Genomic DNA, 20,100 nt, shown 5'->3' with positions numbered 1-20,100 from the left:
CTTAGTTGTTATTCTTTATTCGCTCACTTACTCCATTTCCCCCACCAAAATGTGAATATATATATGTGTGCATATAAGTATATGTATGTAATATATATGTATATATATGTGTGTGTGTGTATAATTTCTTTCTTTTCTTTTTCCATCTTTTTATTATCATTATTAATAACAACAAAATAAAATTGGTACATAGATAATGGGATTACAAACATACATATTTCAACTAACTATAAAAGAATACAAAAACAATAATTACAGTATAAATGAGTATTCCAACATCATAAATGATACAATATACAAATAAACAAGGCAAACCTAGGTGTATCATAATATAGAATAAAAAAAGGAAACAAAAAAAATATTATGCAAAAAAAACTAATCTAAAATCTAATAACTAATAGAGGAAAAACAAAAAAAGTAAAAAAAAAGAAAAAAGAGAAAAAAGGGCTGTTTATAATATCTCACAAAAATACAAAATCATCAGTGTCATCATGTGTGTATAATTTCAAATATATATATATATATCCCTTCTTATAGCTGTTTTAGTTGACTTTGTTGGGTTTTAAAAGCTCCCCAATCATTTAACTTCCCACTCACTTTTGCTACTTTATATGGCATTTCTTTTTTTGTAATTTATTTTTATTGAAGTTCATCATCAAATAAATATTTCCATAAGATGTATTTCAGACATTGTATATATATATATATATATATATATATATATCATATAGATCACAAATCTCCACAAAGTATTTATCTGGGGTATACACTTATAGAAAAGAGTGGAAAGAAAAAACAAGCAAAAGGAAAGAACTATGTACAAGTAGGGAGTGATCTTTTTTCACAACATATTCATTGATTTGTGAGAATAAAATCAGGCCTGTGAGGCATTATGTAGTTAAACCATTTTTTCTGGTATGAATCAAATTGTTCCAGCTTATGATTAACAGATGCTGTTATCTTCTGCATTTTGTAAATGTCCATTGTAATTTCCATCCTTGCATTTAAAGTTTGGCTTTCCTGTGATAACAATTTCCTAGTGGCTTATGGCTCTTCTGAAGTGGGTGAGGACTGTCTTTGGGAAACTCCCGGTCTCTTCCTGATATATTTCTCTCGGCCTCCTCCCATCTCCTGCCTTCTCGATTCTCGCACTATTTCCCAAGCGAAGTGGGATAATTCCTCTGCCAGGCTTTCCCTCGGTTTGATCACGCTGACGGGCAACCCTCTAGCCTTAAAAATGGTCTTTTTACCAGCCACCAACAGTATACTCATTAAATATATATCTCTTTTCAACCATTCTTGAGGTATACCTTCAAAATATATGTTCTTACTCTCTAAGGGTATTTCGCATTTAAAGATGTCTTGTAGGGCATTGTGTATCCACCCCCCCAATAGTTTTTGATAACAGGGCAGGCCCAAAAAATATGATAATGATTTGCATTTTGATTTCCACTATTTCTCCAGCAAACAGGGAGGTTAATATCATAATGGGAATTCTGAGAGGGTGTAATAAAATATCTTATCAAGTTTTTCCATCCAAACTCCCTCCATTTCTGTGAACTGGTACATTTCCATTGATACCTCCATATTATTATCCATTCTTCCTCGGATATAATTATCCCTCCTTCCTTCTCCCATTTTGTTTTAATGTATGAAGTCGAATGTGTTTTAAGATTTGACAACCCCTTATGCATGCTTGAAATGATTCTACTACCATTATCCGAATTATATGCTTTTCTAAATAGCTCTATCAAGCATGTACTTGCCTTGGTTGCATTTGTAAGCGTCTTATTAACATATTGTCGCATCTGTAAATACTGATACTTTCTAATAAGTGTTTCTCTTTAAGCATTTCAAAACTGAACAGTGTTTCTTCTTTCATTATGTTGCAAAGAACTGTTATTCCTTCAGCTGTCCAGTCCTTAAATCTAGCATCCAATTTATTTGGTGTAAAATCCGAGTCATATGCACACCATTTAAGAATTGCAATATCTCCCTCTAGATTATATTCTTTTATAGTAGTTTTCCATATTTTGAGAGTCAATTTCACCCATGGGTTATCAATAGTATTTATGTACCTTTGCAGGTTGCTATCAGCCAGAATTGCTTGTATGGGGATGGGAAGTATCCGCTCCTCAATGTTTCTCCATTGAGTGTCATATGATGGGTTGCACCAACATATCACAGCTCTCAACTGTGCTTCAAAATAATAATCTCTAAGAGAAGGTAGGCCTCATCCCTCCATTTCCTTTGCTAATTGCAAAGTATTGAGACGAAATCTAGGCCTTTTACCCTGCCAAATATACCTTGATAACATCTCGTTCCATTCATTGAATAGATTTTGATTAATCTCTATTGGTAGGGTTTGAAAGAGATATAACAGTCTGGGCAATATATTCGTTTTAATAGACTCAATCCTGGAACTGAGACTGTAAAAAGGAATCAGGTTCCATCTTGCCATATCTTACTTAATTTTTTTATATAAAGGCAAATAATTACATTCTGATAATTTTGCCAAATCTTTTGGCATAATGATGCTCAAATATTTGAAAGATTCTATGTGCCATGCCCAAAGATATCTACTTTCAATTTCTCTTGGTGGGCTACAGTAATATGAAAGTAATTAGGTCTTATCTATGTTGATCTTCTATCCTGATAATTGACCATATTGCTTAAAGGATTGCATCAATTTAGGTAAAGAGTATGTTGGTTGCCCTAGATAGATCAAAATGTCATCCGCGTAACAAGCCAATTTATGCTCTGTCCCTTTAATAGTAATTCCCCTGATATCTTCATTTTGTCTGATGTATTGAGCTAATGGTTCCAGATATAATGCAAAGAATAGCAGTGACCATGCACAACCCTGTCTCATGCCCCTTTCTAGAGTAAGACTATTTGATAAATATCCATTGATTTTAATCCTAGCAATAGGATTGCCATATAGTGTCTGTCTAGTTTTTATAATTGTGTCTTGGAAACCAAATCTATGTAAAACTCTGTAAAGAAAATTCCAATTAACCAAACCAAATGCCTTTACAGCGTCCACACTTATCACTATTGCTTCGATTTTTTTTGTACATGATCCATAATGTGAAGTGTCCTTCGTATATTGTCCTGTGTCTGACATTGTCGTATAAAACCTGTCTAATCGTTACATATCAGTATGGGTAAAAACTCCTCTAATCGTTTGGCCATGATGGAGGTAAGTAATCTATAATCTACATTAAGAACGGATATTGGTTTAAATGCCCCGCATTCCATTTTATCCTTGCCTTCTTTCGGCATAGCTGAGATTATTGCTTCCTTCCAACTGGGTGGCATTTGTGCCTTTTTTAGAGCCCAATTCAGTGTGGGGAGTAAAACAGGAATTAACTCATTTTTAAATTCTTTGTACCACTGTGCCGTATACCCATCTGATCCTAGTGACCTGCTTAATTTAAGACTACTAATTGCAGCTTTTAATTCAACTTCAGTTATGTCATCAGTCATCATTCTATTTTGTTCTTCACTTAAAATGGGTAACTCTAGAGAATTCAAGAAGGTGCCAATTTGGGTTATGCTTCCCCCTGGAACTTTGGAATATAGAGTTTTGTAAAACACTTCAAAAGCTTCTTGAATTTCACTTAGCTTATTTCAAATTCTAGAGACCAATTTCTTTTTTCATTTGTTCCTTAAAGTACGGATCATTGAGCAGACTTGAATTTAGTTTCCAAATAGTATTCTTTGGTTGTAGGTCAAAATCAACAGATAAATATATAGGTGCATGGTAACTTACATCTATTGTCCCAATCCAACAGGTGTTTATTTTGTCTTTGTCTTTTCCAAATGTTATGAAATGGTCTCTTCTTTGTATATATAGAATGGGGAGAGAATATTGAGTATAATCCCTTCTGTCAGGGAAAAGGTCCCTCCATATATCAATTAAACCAACATCTTTAAAAAGTGTATTAACTTTCTTATGTAAGGATTTTGTTTCATAGGTTTTTCTATTGGAAGAGTCTAAGTTCGGTTGTAATTGTAAATTTAAGTCTCCCCCACATATCAGGAGACCTTTTGTTTCCATTACCATAATATCAGTAATTTTCTGAAAGAAACCAATATCACTTCCCAGGGGTGTATATACATTCAATAGAGTAACTGAATTTCCACCTATATTCCCCCTTACCAGAAAATATATAACCTCTTTATCTCCCATTTCGAATACTTTTTCAAAATTGAGCTTACTTGAGATAAGAATAGCAACTCCTCTCCTATGTCCTGATTTATATGAGGAGAAATATAAATTAGTGAAGCCCATTCTCTTTAGTTTTCTATGCTCATTATCACTGAGTTTCCTGTAAATATACTACATGGGCTTGTTCTTTTTACATTTTGGATAAAATTCTATTACGTTTGATTGGATTTAATAACCATTGACATTAAAAGAAATGAATTTTACTTTGTCCTTAACCATCTGTATTTATCTGTCAATGTATCATTGAAATTAACAGAATAAAACTTAACCGAACAAATGTCCCATTCTCGCAAAGAACCGAAGACAGTGTGTAACTCCAGGTCAAGGTCTTCAAAAGAACCCTGAAAGAGGAAAATAGAGATATAAAAGATGGAGCTAGAGCTGTTTCCGAAAATGCAAGCAAAGGAGTCGCCTTTAAGCGGCATAGTCTCCTCCTAAGCTCTTTACAGGGGATTTCATTTATTTAGATTTTCAGAAAGTATTTGATAATGTATCACACATGAGGATGCTCAACAAGATAAAATTCTGTGGTGTTAAGGGAAAGATACTGGCATGGATAGAGGAATGTCTGACAGGCAGGAAGCAATGAGTGGGAATAAAGGGGGCCTTTTCTGGTGACTGGTGGTATTCCTCTGGGATCTCTACTTTTCACATAGTTTGTCAATGATTTGGATAATGGAATTGATGGCTTTGTGGCAATGTTTGCAGATGATACCAAGATAGGTGGAGAGGTAGATAGTGCAGAAAAAGTAATGTGATTGCAGCAGAACTTAGATAAATTGGAATAATGGGCAAAAAAGGTGCCATATGAAATACAGTGTTGGGAAATGAACAATAATGCACTTTGGTAAAAGGAATAATAGTGCAGTTTATTATCTAACTGGAAGAAGGTTCAAGCATCAGAGGTGCAGAGGGACTAAGGAGTCCTCATGCAAGACTCCCAGAAAGTCCTGACGAAGGGTCTCGGCCCAAAACATCGACAGCGCTTCTCCCTATAGATGCTGCCTGGCCTGCTGTGTTCCACCAGCGTTTTGTGTGTGTTGTTGTTTGAATTTCCAGCATCTGCAGATTTCCTCATGTTTGCTCAGAAAGTTAATCTACAGGTTGAGTCTGCGGTAAAGAAGGCAAATTAAATGTTGGCATTTATTTCAAGTGGAATAGAATATAAAAAGCAAGGAGACAACGCTGAGCTTTGATTAGACACTACTCAGACTGCATTTGGAATACAGTCAACAGTTTTCGGCCCCATATCGTAGAATGGATGTGTTTTTATTAGAAAGAGTCCAAAGGAGGTCCACAAATATGATTCCAGGAATAAAAGGGTTAATACGTGAGAAGCATTACACAGTTTTGGGCCTATACTCACTGGAATTTAGAAGAATGCATGGGAATCTCATGAAACCTAGCGAATGTTGAAAGGGTGGATGTGGAGATGATGTTTCCTGTGGTGGGGATATCCAGAACTAGAAAGCACAATCTCAAAATTGAGGGGTGACTTTTTAGAACAATGGCCTAATTCTGCCCTTATGTCTTGTGGTCTTATGGTCTAAATCATCACATCCAGTCTTCTTATTTGTCCATTAATAAATATGCCTCAATCATTTTATTGCAAAGTCATGATAACAGTTATAATTATCATTAGCAGTAAACACAATTACTCTGTAAACATCATCTAATGACATTTCTTTGCAAACAGAATTTTAGTGAGTGTGCTTTAATGGAAAATGTAATGATTTCAAAAAACAGTTCTTTCCTGTATCATTGCCAATGACAGTTTTCACAATAAAACCTCTTAAGTTTACTTTAAAATTTGTTATTTTACCTCATTGAAGCATTTTAATGCAATATGTCCTGAGTTACACAATGAGACCATCTGGAGAGGCATTGTTGACTCATTCAAGGCTTAATAATAAAGTAGCAATTAACCTATGTATGAATTCTTGACTATTGTCTTCCCTGATCGTACTCTTCCAGAAAGAAACTGAAAGATCCACTCCCTTACGTCTAAGTCTGCGGCATTCAAATCAGATGACCCTGACCCTTATAAAAACATCTACATATGATCTATGTAAAGTTATCAGAGATGCTAAGTGACAGTGCCAGTCTAAGATCAAGTATCAGTCTAGCTGTCAGCTGTACCAGGGCTTATACACTACAGCAGGTTACCAAACAAAGTTAAACAGCATTGCTGGCTATAGCAAGCTCTTTCCTGATGAACGTAACACATACTTTACATGGCTTGAATAGAAGGGTTTGAATATGTCACCAGCCAACTTTTCAGTCTTCAGTGCACCTGAATCTACAGTCACTGTAGCGGACTTAAGATCAGTTTTCTGGAATACGAACCCATGGAAAGTATTGGGCCCAAGTGGTGCCCCTGGCCGAGTCCTTAGATCCTGTGCAGATCAGCTGTTGAGTGTATTTACAGACATTTTTAATCTCTCCCTGCTTCAGACTTTGGTTCCCTCTTGATTTAAGACCACTATCACCCAGTGCCTAAGAAAAACAAAATTATGTGTTTTAATGACTACCACCCAGTGTCACTAACATCTGATATGATGCATTGTTTCGATTGGCTGATCATGACATTCATCAATTCCAATCTCCTAGCCAATGCTGACTCACTGAAATTTGCGTACCATTGAAACAGCTCTACAGTAGATGCCAGCTCCCTGACCTTACACGCATCTCTGGAGTATCTGGACAGTAAAGCCACCTATGTTACACTACTGTTATTGACTACAGTTCTGCTTCAATATTATTAACTTATCACCAGACTCTGCACCCTTGAAGTTAATGCCTCCCTCTGCAATGACATTCTGACCAACAGACCACCTTCATTAAGGATGTCCTGCAATATTTCTGCCATGATTATTCTAATCACTGGTGCTCCTCAAGGTTGCGCCATCAACCCCCTTCCCCACTCTCTGAGCACTCATGACTGCATTCAGATCGATGTCCATCTGCAGCAAAGTTGCAGACGATACTGCTGCATCTCAAATAATGATTCGTTGGAGTACAGGGAAGAGATAGAGCACTTGGTGACATAGTGTCCTGACAACAATCTTTCCTTCAATCTCAACAAAACAAGAGAGCTGGTCGTTAACTTCAAAAAGGCAGGCATTGCGTATGTTTCCGTTGAGGTTGAGTGCTTGGTTTCCTAGGTGTGAGAATCACCAATAGTCTGTCCTGGTCCACATACATTGATGTTCTGGTCAATAAAGCCTCTACTTCCTCAGGAGGTTGAAGATATTTAGTATGTCCCTATCAACTAATTTTTATCGATGCACCATAGAAAGCATTCTGTCTGAATGCATAATAGCTTGGTATGACAAATACTCTGTACGTGACTGCAAGAAACTGCAGAGAGTTGTGGGCGCAGTTCAGCACATCATATGAAGCAGCATCTCCTCTGTGGATTCCAACTATACTTCTCAGTACCTCAGTTAATCAGCCAGCATAATCAAAGACCTCATATACTCCTTCTTCCCCCCTCTCCCATCAGGCAGAAAATACAAAAGCATGAAAGTATTGTGTTACCAGGCTCCAGAACAGCTTCTATCCCATTGTTATCAGACTCTTGGCCTCACAACCAGTCTTGTTATGATCTTGCAATTATTGATTACCTGCACATCACTTTTTCAGTAGCTTTTACACTTTATCCTGCATTGTTAATGTTTTACCCTATTCTAGCTCAATGTACAGTGTATTGATTTGATTTGCATGAACATCACATAATAAATGTTCTCCACAATTCCAGCACCAAAAGATTTCTTTGATCATGTACTGAACAGCAGAAGAATTATGTCCTTCAGTAGCATTCAGTTCAACTTGCTTTACACCTATGACTGTGGGCTAAGTACAGCTCTGACATCATTCACAAGTTTGCTGATGACACCACAGTAGTGGGCTGTATCAAAGGGGGTGATTGAAAATTTGTCAGTGGTGTAATATCAACAACCTCTCACTCAACGTCAATAAGACCAAGGAACTGATAGTAGACTTTAGGAGAGGGGAACCAGAGATCCATGAGCCAGAAATCATTTGGACATCAGAGATAGAGAAGGTCAGTAACCTAAAATTCCTGGTTGTCACTATCTCAGAGGACCTGTCCTGGACCCATTATAGAAACATAATTGCAAAGAAAGCATGACAGCACCTCCACTTCCTCAGGCATCTGCAAAGATTCAGCATGTCATCAAAAACCTTAGCAAACTTCTATAGATGTATGGCAGAAAGTGTGCTGATTGGCTGTATTATCGCCTGGTATGGGAACGCCAATATCTCTGAACAGAAAATCCTGCAAAAGGTAATGGATTTTGTGCAGTACCTTACGGGTAAAACTCTTCCAACTATTGGGAACATCTGCATGAATTGTTGCTGTAGAAATGCAGCATCTTTCATCAAAGATCCTCACCACCCAGGCCAAGTTCTTTCCCCACTGTTTTTCTCACAGGTAGAAGGTACAAGAGCCTTAGGACTCACACCATCAGATTCAAGAACAGTTACTGCTCCCCAACCATCAGGCTCTTGAACAGAAGGGGATAACCACACTCACTTAAAGTTTCTTTTGTCTTGTTTTTTCATGCTAATTAGTTATTGCTGTTTAGTTATTATCTGCATTTGCACAGTTTGTTTGCAGTTTACAGATCCTATTTACAGTTACCGTTCTATAAATTTGCTAATTATGACTGCAGAAAAAGAATCTCAGGGTTGCATGTGGTGACATGTATGAACTCTGATAATAAGTCTGACTTTGAACTTTGAACAAAAGAGCACAGGAAATAGTAGGAGAGGTAGGCCATTTAGTCCCTCAAGCTGGCTCTACCATTCCACAAGATAATACTATCTTATACAGTGGCTTCGGCTCTATTTCCTGGTCCAAGCCCTACAACTTGTTGTTCAAAATACTATCTTAATTTTAAAGTCTTGACTTTAGGCTGTTGGAGACACTGGAAGTGAAATTGGGTTTAACCTATTTGTGATGTCGAAAGGAAGGTTTAGAAGCAAAGGTCAGTTGCTGACACGTTGATGAACTGATAAGACCATGTTTATCTGTTGATAGTATGGAGCAAAGAGATAATCATGATGTTAATTACTATGTAACAGAAGCTCAATCATTTGGTTTATATCTTTTAAAGCAATGCACAATTGAACATATGTTCAGCAGTGTTAAAGACACTCATGCTAGTAGGTTTAAATGATCAACAATCTACAGGTAAGTTTCTAAATTATTTCTTCAGGTTGATTCAGCAGTCCGAAGATGCAGATATTTTCTTAAGGGGGTTAAGAAGCTGACAACAATTCAAATTTCATTGCTGGACAGTGTCACAGTCCATGCAAGGAAAGAATAAAACTTTATTTCATTTTACTGTCACCAGAGTGAAGCAGGTGGATTGAAGAATGACTTGTAAGGATTACTCTTTTGCTTCTCAAGGCAAGATGATATTGACTTTGTGCACATCATTTAGCACCTGTTTCATTTTAATTCTTTATTAAGATTTTCAAAAGAAGAAGCTAGTCTAATTTCTACACAATTTTTTTTACTAGAGAGAAGCAAATGCTGCTGAAACTGAAGACATTTGTCCCATGGAAAAGTAAAATACAATCATAATGATAACAGTTTGACAGTTCAAATTTTGGAGTACATTTATAATCTAAGTTTAATTTCCAAATTCCAAGTCTTATAACCACATGCCATGCATTCTCTTTGCAATCAAAAGAAATGTGGAATTATGTAGTACAAGCATTTGTTATAATATATTTGGGAATAAAGGGAGGCTTTTCTGGTTGGCTGCTGATGACTAGTGGCATTCCACAGGGGTCTGTGTTGGGACCGTTTCTTTTTATGTTATATCTCAGTGATTTGGATGATGGAATTGATGGCTTTCTGGCCAAGTTTGTGGATAATATGAAGATAGGTGGAGGAGCAGGTAGTTTTGAGGAAGCAGGAGGCTGCAGAAGGACTTAGGTTGGCATCCATCTGTCTGGGCAATCAATGGGTGATGCTTATCATTACTCCAAGCCTGAACAGAGGGCATGGAGATCAGCAGATGCCCAGTTGTCAAGACCCCCCTCAGCTTCACCAGTGTAATCCAAAGGAAAACTTATAAAGCAATACGTTTGGCACCATCTTGGCTGCAGGAGCTGCCAGAAGGATGTTCAATGACGTCCAGTCACTTTAGGGTCTCCAATTGGATTTACTGTCTGTGTTTACTCCCATAGCCTTCGTCTCTCCTGAGAATGCACACAAGGCAGTGGGGCTACTTAGCCACAGATAGAGATCTCGTTCATGAGCACCAGAGCATGTCCACACACTGGTGAGCGTGCATTCCATGTGTGCCAGAGCCAGACCTCCTGCCCCCCCCGCCCCCCCGTAGCTCAGCCTTTATCCAAAAGGAGTTCAGTTTACGTGTGTCACCAGCAAAGAGGAACTTCATGAGGCTTACTGTTGGATATATTATGTACTGGCAGGGAGGGACTTACACATTCAGCTCTCCATTTCGCAGGACTGCTGGCCAGTGGCGGAAGCTGAAAGTGAGAGTGACAAGCTCTACGCACTACACTATCCCACTAGACTCTTCACAGCAAACATTTTGCCACAGAAGAGCTTAGACAGATTGGGAAAATGGGAAAACATATGGCAGATAGAATATTATGTAGGGAACTGTATGATCATGCACCTTTGTAGAAGGGATAAAGGTGTAGACTATTTACAAAACGGAGAGAAAATTAAAAAATCAGAGGTGCAAAGTGACTTGGAAATTCTTGTGCTGAATTCCCTAAATGTTAACTTATAGGTTGAGTCGGTGGTAAGGAAGGTAATTCACAAACGTGGTAAAACCTGCAGATTCTGGAAATCTCTAACAATACACACCAGATGTTTTTCTGCCCTGTGGTATTGAATTTTAATATGGTGGGTTGCGAAATATTGACCAGTACAACTATTGTCTGGATCTTGCTGGTGCTGTCAGTTTGCATTGTAGAATTAACTTGGTATATCTGCCATGCTATGCAAATGGTTTCAGGTACTCATGTGACTCTCCCAATGTTTGCATAGCAATCTATTTAAACTAAGTACGCTGCAGGTAAGTAGTCTGGTAATATCAAAAGTCAGAGAATCCGTATATTTTCCTGATCATATTGAGAAGAAACGTTTTGTTAGAAGGTGTAAATTGAATCACTGGGTCATGTGCCATTAAGGACATGACTCCTATATGAGAGCCACTTCCTGAAAATGGTGAACTCTGAAAACAATGGTCACTGGCCTGAATTATTGATAGAACTTAATTAATTGCTGCCTGACTATTAAATAGCTCATATTCGCTCATCATTACACTCAAGAGCCACTTTATTAGGTACACCTGCTTGTTAATGAAAATATCTAATCACCAGCTGATATTTTCATTAACAAGCAGATGCACCGGATTATTACAGTACATCTAAATTATTAGATATAATGTGGCAGCAACTCAATGCATACAAGCATGGTCTAGACATTCAATTATTGTTCAAACCAAACACTAGAATGGGGGAAAATGTAAACTAAGTGTTTTGACCATGGAATGATTGTTTGTACCAGACAGAGTAGTTTGAGTATATTAGAAACTGCTAATCTCCCAGAATTTTTACATACAACAGTCTGAAGAGTTTACAAAGAATGGTGTGAGAAAAAAATGTAGAGTGAGTGACAGATCTGTGGGCGAAAGCACATTGTTAATGACAGAGGTCAGAGGAGAATGGCCAAACAGGTTCAAGCTTACAGGAAGGCAACAGTAATTCAAATAATCTCGCATTACAACAGCGCAGAGGAACATATCTGTATGCACAACACTTCAAACCTTGAAGTGGATGGGCTACAGTAGCAGCAGACCATAAACATACACTCAATGGCCATTTGGTTAGGCACCGTCATTGAATATATAAAACTAGGTCTATTATTTTGCTAAATCTGGGGTTGCAAGCAGCAGCTACCTCCTCCCAGCTCCATATCAGAAATAAGAACCTTAAAAAAGAAGAGCAGGAATAGGTTACCAGACCCCTCAAACCTGGCCTGTTATTCTATAAGTTCATGGCTGTACCCTGCCGTTCTCAGCTTCTTTTCTGTGCCAGTTTCCCATATTCCTTAGTTCCTCAATCTTTTTAATATTCAGCATAAGCACACAGAAGTAAAATCAGGCCAGTTAGCTCATCGTGTCTGCTCTGCCATTTCATCATGGCTGATCTATTTCCATCTCCTCCTTAAATCCCATACCACATCACCAGGTTCAAGAATAGTTACTACCCTACAACCATCAGGCTCTTGAACCATTGTGGATAATTTCACTCAGCTCAGTGATGAAATGATTTCACAATCAATAAACTGAACTTCAGGAACTCTGCAACTCTAATATTCATTTATTTTTATAATTATTATTATTTACATGATTTGTCTTCTTTTGCACATTGGTTGTTTGTCAGTCTTTGTTATTTATAGTTTCATAAATTATTTTGTATTTCTTTATTTTCCTGTAAATGCCTGCAAGAAAATAAATCTCAGGGTCACATACATTGCACATGGTACTTTGATAATAAATTTACTTTGATTAACTGGTTGCTTTAGGAGATGTACTTTCCTGAGCAGAGTTTACATATCAGAACAATAGGAGACAGAAATTTGTCAAAATATGTAAAATACACCATATTATCAACCACCAACTTGACATCGTTCTTCATTTTGATGATAAGATGTTTGCACATTTTCTAATGTTTATTTTCTTTTTGCTACTACCATCCTCTCAAAACTAATCAATAGGCTTCAAGATCTTGGCCTCAATACCTCCTTGTGTAATTGAATCCTTGATTTCCTTACTTGCAGACCCCATTCTCATTGGATTGATAAAAATATCTCCTCCACAATCTCCATCAGCATAGCTGCACCACAAAGCTGTGTGCTTAGCTCCCTGTTCTACTCACTTTACACATGACTGTGTGGCTAAGCACAGCTCCAATGCCAAACTTAAGTTTGCTGATGATACCACTGTCATAGGCCAGATCAATGTTCTTTTCTTTTTCACTGCTGTCATCAGGAAGTAGGTACAGGAGCCTCATGATTAACTCTGCCAGATTCAGGAACAGTTATTACCCTTCAATCATCAGGCTCTTGAACCAAAGGGGATAACTTCTCCCAACTTCACTTGCCCCATTGTTGAAATGTTACTGCTATCTGTGGACTCATTTTCAAGAAGTCTTCATCTATTCATTATTTATTTATTTGTTTTAATTTCTTTTTGCATTTGCATAGCTTGTTGTCTGCCCTGTGAATGTGGCATTTCATTGATTCTATGATGGTTATTGGATTTATTGAATATGCCCACAAGAAAATGAATCTCAGGGTTTAAATGGTGATGTATATAAATAGTGACACCAACTTTACTTTGAACTTCGAACTTTTGAAATGGGCAACAGTGAAAATGTGACTTTTTGATAAATGGATTTGTCTCAACTATTCTTCCAATGTTTTGACAGTTGTCCATGACAAGCACTAATAAAAGTGTCATTTTAATACCATCTGAATATATTCCATCTTATCTTCATTACCGTCACTGTTCTGAGACAAGCAATTGAAAACTCTTCATGTATGAAATGCATTTTTTCTCTCAATTTATTTTACCTCTGACTATAATCATTCTAATAATCCGCATTGAGGACATCATTTCCTAAATATGATATTTAAATATGGTGTGAAAACTAAAGATGGTGAAAACAATCTCCATACTAATGAACTGACACATGGAACAATGGCTCATCCCCAAAGTCAAACAACAAAACCATTCACAACATGTTTACAAGAATATCTTTAGACTTTTTAAAACACAGTGAAGATCAAGTCAGTGTGTTAAAAGAATTCTACATTCGTGCTTTTGTACTTACTTTCCGATACAATGCTCCACTGTTCTCATTCCTCTTAAATGGTGCCACCTAGATTTCTAAATGTCCAGAAAGCATAACTCCTATGTCTGATACAGAAATGCTCTGCTGCTCACTAGCTAAATGTGCTTTGAAGTGAATTCACTCAAGAAATATCAGAAGAATCAGTTCTAACCAGCTTGGTTAGGCAGCAAACAAGAGAGCATATAATGATGGCAGAAATGCCCTTACTAAATTTAGAGACCATAGTAAAGAAAAAAAAAATCTAAACAGCATTGTATGCTTAATAAATTTGTTTCTTTTTATTCCTGATGTACTTTAGACAGTTTAAATACTTGAAAGTCAGTGTAACATGCTGTAAAGTTTCACTGCTAAGTCTAATGTAATGGCTTCTATGTATTGTTTCACTGCTAAGGAAATGGTTTCTCTGTAGCAGCAATGTTTGGGTTATGGCTAGAGATAATGAAGCTTTGGAATGCAGGGGTTAGCCAATGGGGAAAAGTTGCTCTATTATGTGTGTCTGGAAGCTGGTTTTTTTGTGATCTTTCATCGGGGAGCGAGGGACAAAGAGGACGTGAATGAAGAGAGTTGAAAGAGCATCGAACAGGGTGGATTGAGGAGTGAGTGTCCGAGGGCTGGCTATGCTTGGAGGTTGGTGACGCTCGGAGGAGGTTGATTATTGTTGAATAGCCGTATCAATGAGCTCCAACGAGGCGCAGTAGACTTTTTTCCTTAAAATGGGTCCTTCTTCTTTCTATTTTTCTTTACTACCCTTTATTCAGATTAAGATTTATAAAGTTAAATCATTTAATTGCATATGGTGTACTGTTTGATATTTTGCAGTGTGTATTTGTAACCGGGCAACACATCATGCCGCATCCACACAAATGAGATTTCTCAGTTTGGTGGGTGCAGGAGCTATTTTTCCCTAGGCGAATACTTGCTGGCCGAGCCTGAGGATTACACTCAGTAACTCAGGAGTCATTGTCTCCCAGTAAGGTGTCCTTCCCAGCTTCCAATGTCTAAATGCATTAGGGTACAGGAGTGTTTGTCTTGGCCAGCCTTATTGGCTTGACACCCTTGAAGTTCCATTTGGTGGTGAGCAAGTTTCTGATACCTTTATGTCCAAGCATAATATATATACTCAGCGGCCACTTTATTAGGTACACCTGTGTATTTGCTTGTTAATGAAAATATCTAATCAGCCAATCACTTGGCAGCAACTCTGCAATAAAAAAAAACATGCAGATATGGTCAAGAGGTTTAGTTGTTGTTCAGAGCAAACATCAGAAAGGAGAAGAAATGTGGTCTGAGTGATTTGACCGTGGAATGATTATTGATGAGAAGGGGTGCTTTGAGTATCTCAGAAATGGCTGACCTCCTGGGATTTTACCATACAGTGGTCTCTAGAGATTAGAGAGAATGGTGTGTGATGCACCATCAATAACTCTCGGAGATGGGAAGTGAAGACTGGTATGTGTTCACACTCACTGATACCCCGATACAGACTGGTTCACATTCACCCTCTGTATCGGGGTATCAGTGAGGGTGAACACATACTAGTCTGTATCGGGGTATCAGTGAGGGTGAATGTGAACCAGTCTGTATCGGGGTATCAGTGAGTGTTGAAGGTCATGTTTTATTAGCAGAAAAAGGGAGCACAACATCTCGGAGACTGAAGGAGGAGCAGTGCCTCCAATCGCCTTTATACAGGGGTCTGTGGGAGGATCCACAGGAGCAGTCAGCAGAGGGGCATGTCCAGACAGGTATACATAGTTTACCACAGTGTGAAAAACAGAATAAAAACCTGGTAAGCCACAACTCTGTGGCCAAAAATTCCCTGTTGATAAGAGATGTCAGAGGAGAATGGCCAGATGGTTGAAGCTGACAGGAAAGAGTCAGTAACTCAAGTAATCAGGGGTTTCAAAAGTGGTATGCTGAAGAGCATTTCACTTCAAACTTCGCAGTGGATGGGCTACAGCAGCAGCGGACCAATATATACACTCAGTGACCTAATAAACTGGGCATCTGGTAACAAAGCCACTGAGCGTGTTTTCAGTAATCCGTTTCCTTAGGTTCAGAGAGTGAATTGATTTTCCCAGGGAGATGCCATGAAATAATATTGCAAGTGAGAAAATGGACAGTTGAACAATCCAGCCACACTTCACATTAATTTCCTGCCAGTCTACAAGTAGTATTAGAACTCAGCAGAAGTGTCTTTCCAATTCCTTAATCAGAGATCCTTGGGAATCTCCTCTGATGTCGGAATTCAGAATTTACGAGCAAGAATGAGCAATGGAACATCAGTGTAAATGCACGCAAATTAGTTTCTCCAGACAATCATCTACTTTGCATACTCATCTTCCTTGGACAGGACATACAAGGATTAATTATCTTCTTCCAGCTCAGTTATTAAAATATTCTGTCAAACTCCCAGAACACTTTGGCATAATTTCATAAATAAAATAATGATCTAAACGCCATGTAAACAAGTTACTCTTACCTCTCGCTTTAGAGGAGTAAATTACAAAAACAGTCATATACCCAGCTCATTATTTACACAAGCACTTAGGAGATCCCTCATTGGTAGTAATGCTGGTATTGGTTTATTATTGTCACATGTACTAAGATACACTGAAAATATATAGATCGTTGCAAAGCATAAGCACATTCAGGTCTTACAAGAAAAACGATTAGCTTTAGCTTCATTTGTCATATGTACACCTTTTGCATGAAATTAGATCAGTGAGGATTGTGCTGGGCAGCCTGAAAGTGTCTCCATGTTTCTGGTGCCCACAACTGACTAACTCTAACCTGTACATTATTGGAATGTGGGAGGAGGTCTTGGGCATCTGGAAGTAACCCATGTGGTCATGGGGAGAACATACAAACTCCTTGTAGACAGTGACGTGAATCTAACCCCAACCGTACAGCAGGCGTGCTGTAAAGTGCCAACTGCTATGGTACATGCTGCCTCTGTACTAATAGAACACAGACTACAGAGTTATAGAAAAGAACAGTAGCAAAACAAGCTCTTTGGTCCAGCATGCGCTGAGGGATTTGAACTACCAACTCCCATTGACCTGCACTGGAACACCGATCCTCCATACTCCTAACATCCATGAACTGATCCAAAACTTCTCTGAAACATTGATATCGAGTTCACATGCACCACTTGTGCTGACAGCTCGTTCCGCGCTCTCATGACCCTCTGAGTGAAGAAGTTTCCCCTCATGTTCCCCTTAAACTTTTCACCTTACACCCTTAACCCATGAGGTTGTAGTCCCACCCTGTCTCTGTGGAAAAACCCTGCTTGCATTTACCCTATCTATACCCCTCATAATTTTGTATTAAGGTTATAGAAAATGTGTCCACTTAGCTAGACAATATGATGCAATGGCCTTGCTGAAATAGATTGTGAGGTGAAGAGTTCATCTTTAATGTACACAAAGTTCATTCAAGAGTCATTTAAGAGAGGGATTGAAGCTGCTCTTGAGCCTAATGCTGTATGTTTTTAAACTCTGATAACTTCTATCCAGTGTAAAGGTGGAGAAACAGAATATACAGTATGGGAGGGGTCATTGAATATTTTGACTGCTGTTCTGAAGCAGCGAGTGTTTTACTTTAAAAAATTAAACTCATTTCAATTTTAAGTTAGACTTCTATAGTAGATATCAAGGGAATACTAATATTCACCATCATTATGTGCCATGTTGCATTGATGTGCGTGATTGTTGTCTTATCCATGACCATGATTATTCCTGGCAAATTTTTCTACAGAAGTGGCTTGCTATTGCCTTCTCCTGGGCTGTCTCTACAAGACAGATTACCCCTGTCATTATCAATATTCTGCAGAGACTGTCTGCCTGCCGTCAGTGGTCACATAACCAGGACCAGCTGCTCATACGATCATCCACCACCTGCTCCCGTGGTTTCACGTGAGCTATGGCACAGTGGCGGCTAAAGGTGCTACATCTTACCCAAGGGTGACCTGCAGGTTAATGCGGGGAAGAAGCACTTTACACCTCCTTTGGTGGAGACACATCTCCACCCTGCTACCCAAAGGACGTACATCTGGAGGGACACATTAAATCTAGTTAAACATCATGCACATAAATGCTTAAAAAAACATGTTATTGATTATCACAAGGGGCCTCTTCCCCCTCTCCGTATTAATGTATCTATAATTTGTAAGGATGGATTATAAATTATAAAGTTTAAATTTGTAAGGGTAAAGATAGCAAAGTGCAACATACAACAAAGATCATTTTATTTTGTAGAATAGCTGATGAGAAATCAAGGGGTAAAGCTATAGCCAATGAAAGCAAATTTAATCAGCAGGATGGATAGGAGTGCAGAAAAGGGAGAGGAAAGATCATTGATTTAAACTGTATTTATTTAATTGCAGAAAGCTTAACACAGAAGGCAGATGAATTCAGAGCATGGAGTGTCTTTGGAATCTTGGATATCATAGCATTAACAGAAACATGGCTGAAGGAAGAGCAAGGCTGATAGCCCAGTGCGCCAACATATAGATGCTACAGGCATGGCAGAGGTACAGGTAAGAGAGGAGGGAACAGCATAACAATGGTCCACAGAGAGGATATTTTTGGGGACCATCCAGTGAGACCATATGGATAGAAAGTAGATGGTTACTCTGATGGGATTGTATTAAAAGCGCCTCAAAAGCCAATGGGAATTGGAGGAACTGATTTGTAAAGAGAATGTAGTTACAAACTTACATAGAGGAGATTTAACCTTTCCTAAAATGGACTGGGTCAACTATAGCATAAAAGACTTGGATGGATTAGAATTTATGATATCTGTCCTAGAAAACATCCGTGATCAATATACTGCTTGAGCAGCGGTAAATCGGTGATCGAAAATGTGATGTGACTTGCTCAGGTTTGTCGATTCAGTAGTGAGGGCAGTAACTCATGGCGTTTTCAGCAGAGGCCAATTAGCATTAGGGATTGATACACAAGAACAAATTAAAGTAAGGCAGGGGCAAGCAGAGCGGCCATTGTCAGAGTGATCAGAGTTAGAGTGGAGAGTTTTTAGGCTTTCGCTCTTTGAGGCTTCAGTGAGGAGAGGCTTGAGGGAGGGAAGATTAAAAAAAGCTGTTGGTTGAGTTTTTATTACCACACAGTTTACTGTTTTTCATTCTTTATATTTGTTCAGTTAGAATGGTAGAGATGTTGGAATGCTCCTCTTGCAGGATGTGAGAAAGCAGAGAGATTGCCAATGTCTCTGACAACTACAACTGCGTGTCCAGCTGCATCTTCGAACACTCTGCATTAAGAAGTTGGAGATGGAACTGGATGAACTCCAGATAATTTGGGAATGAGGATCTGATAGACAGGACATATAGGGAGGTAGTTACAACCAAGGTGCAGGATACAGGAAATTGGGTGACACTCTGGAAGGGAAAAGGGGTCAACCAACCAGGGCAGTGTATGCCTGTGGCCATCCTGCTCAACAACAGGGATACCACTTTGGATACTGTTGGGGGGGTGGGAATGACCTAGTAGGGGAAAGTCACAGCGCCCACTGAGTCTGGTTCTGCAACTCAAAAGAAAAGGGGGAAAGAGGCGAGCTGTGGTGATAGAGGATTCATTAGTTAGGGGAACAGAAAAGAGGTCCTGTGGACAGTAATGAGTTTCCCAGGTGGTATGATGCCTCCTGGTTGCCAGGGTCCACGACATCTTTGATTGAGTCCATGACATTCCTAAGTGTGCGGATGAACAGCCAAAAGTTGTGGTCCATGTAGACAGGGAGAGTAACAAGGTTCTGCAAAGGGAGTTCAGGGAGTTAGGTGCTGGGTTAAAGTGTAGGACCTTCAGCATTGTGATCTCAGGATTGCTACCCATGTAAGTGAGGCCCAAAATAAGAAGATTATACAGTTGAACATATGGCCAGGGAGTTGGTGTAGCAGGGAGGGCATAAGATTTTTGGAT

Source organism: Hypanus sabinus, chromosome 1 (genome assembly GCF_030144855.1).
Source record: "Hypanus sabinus isolate sHypSab1 chromosome 1, sHypSab1.hap1, whole genome shotgun sequence".
Lineage (NCBI taxonomy): Eukaryota > Metazoa > Chordata > Chondrichthyes > Myliobatiformes > Dasyatidae > Hypanus > Hypanus sabinus.
The sequence above is the reverse complement of the archived record's forward strand: the minus strand, read 5'-3'. Positions refer to the sequence as shown.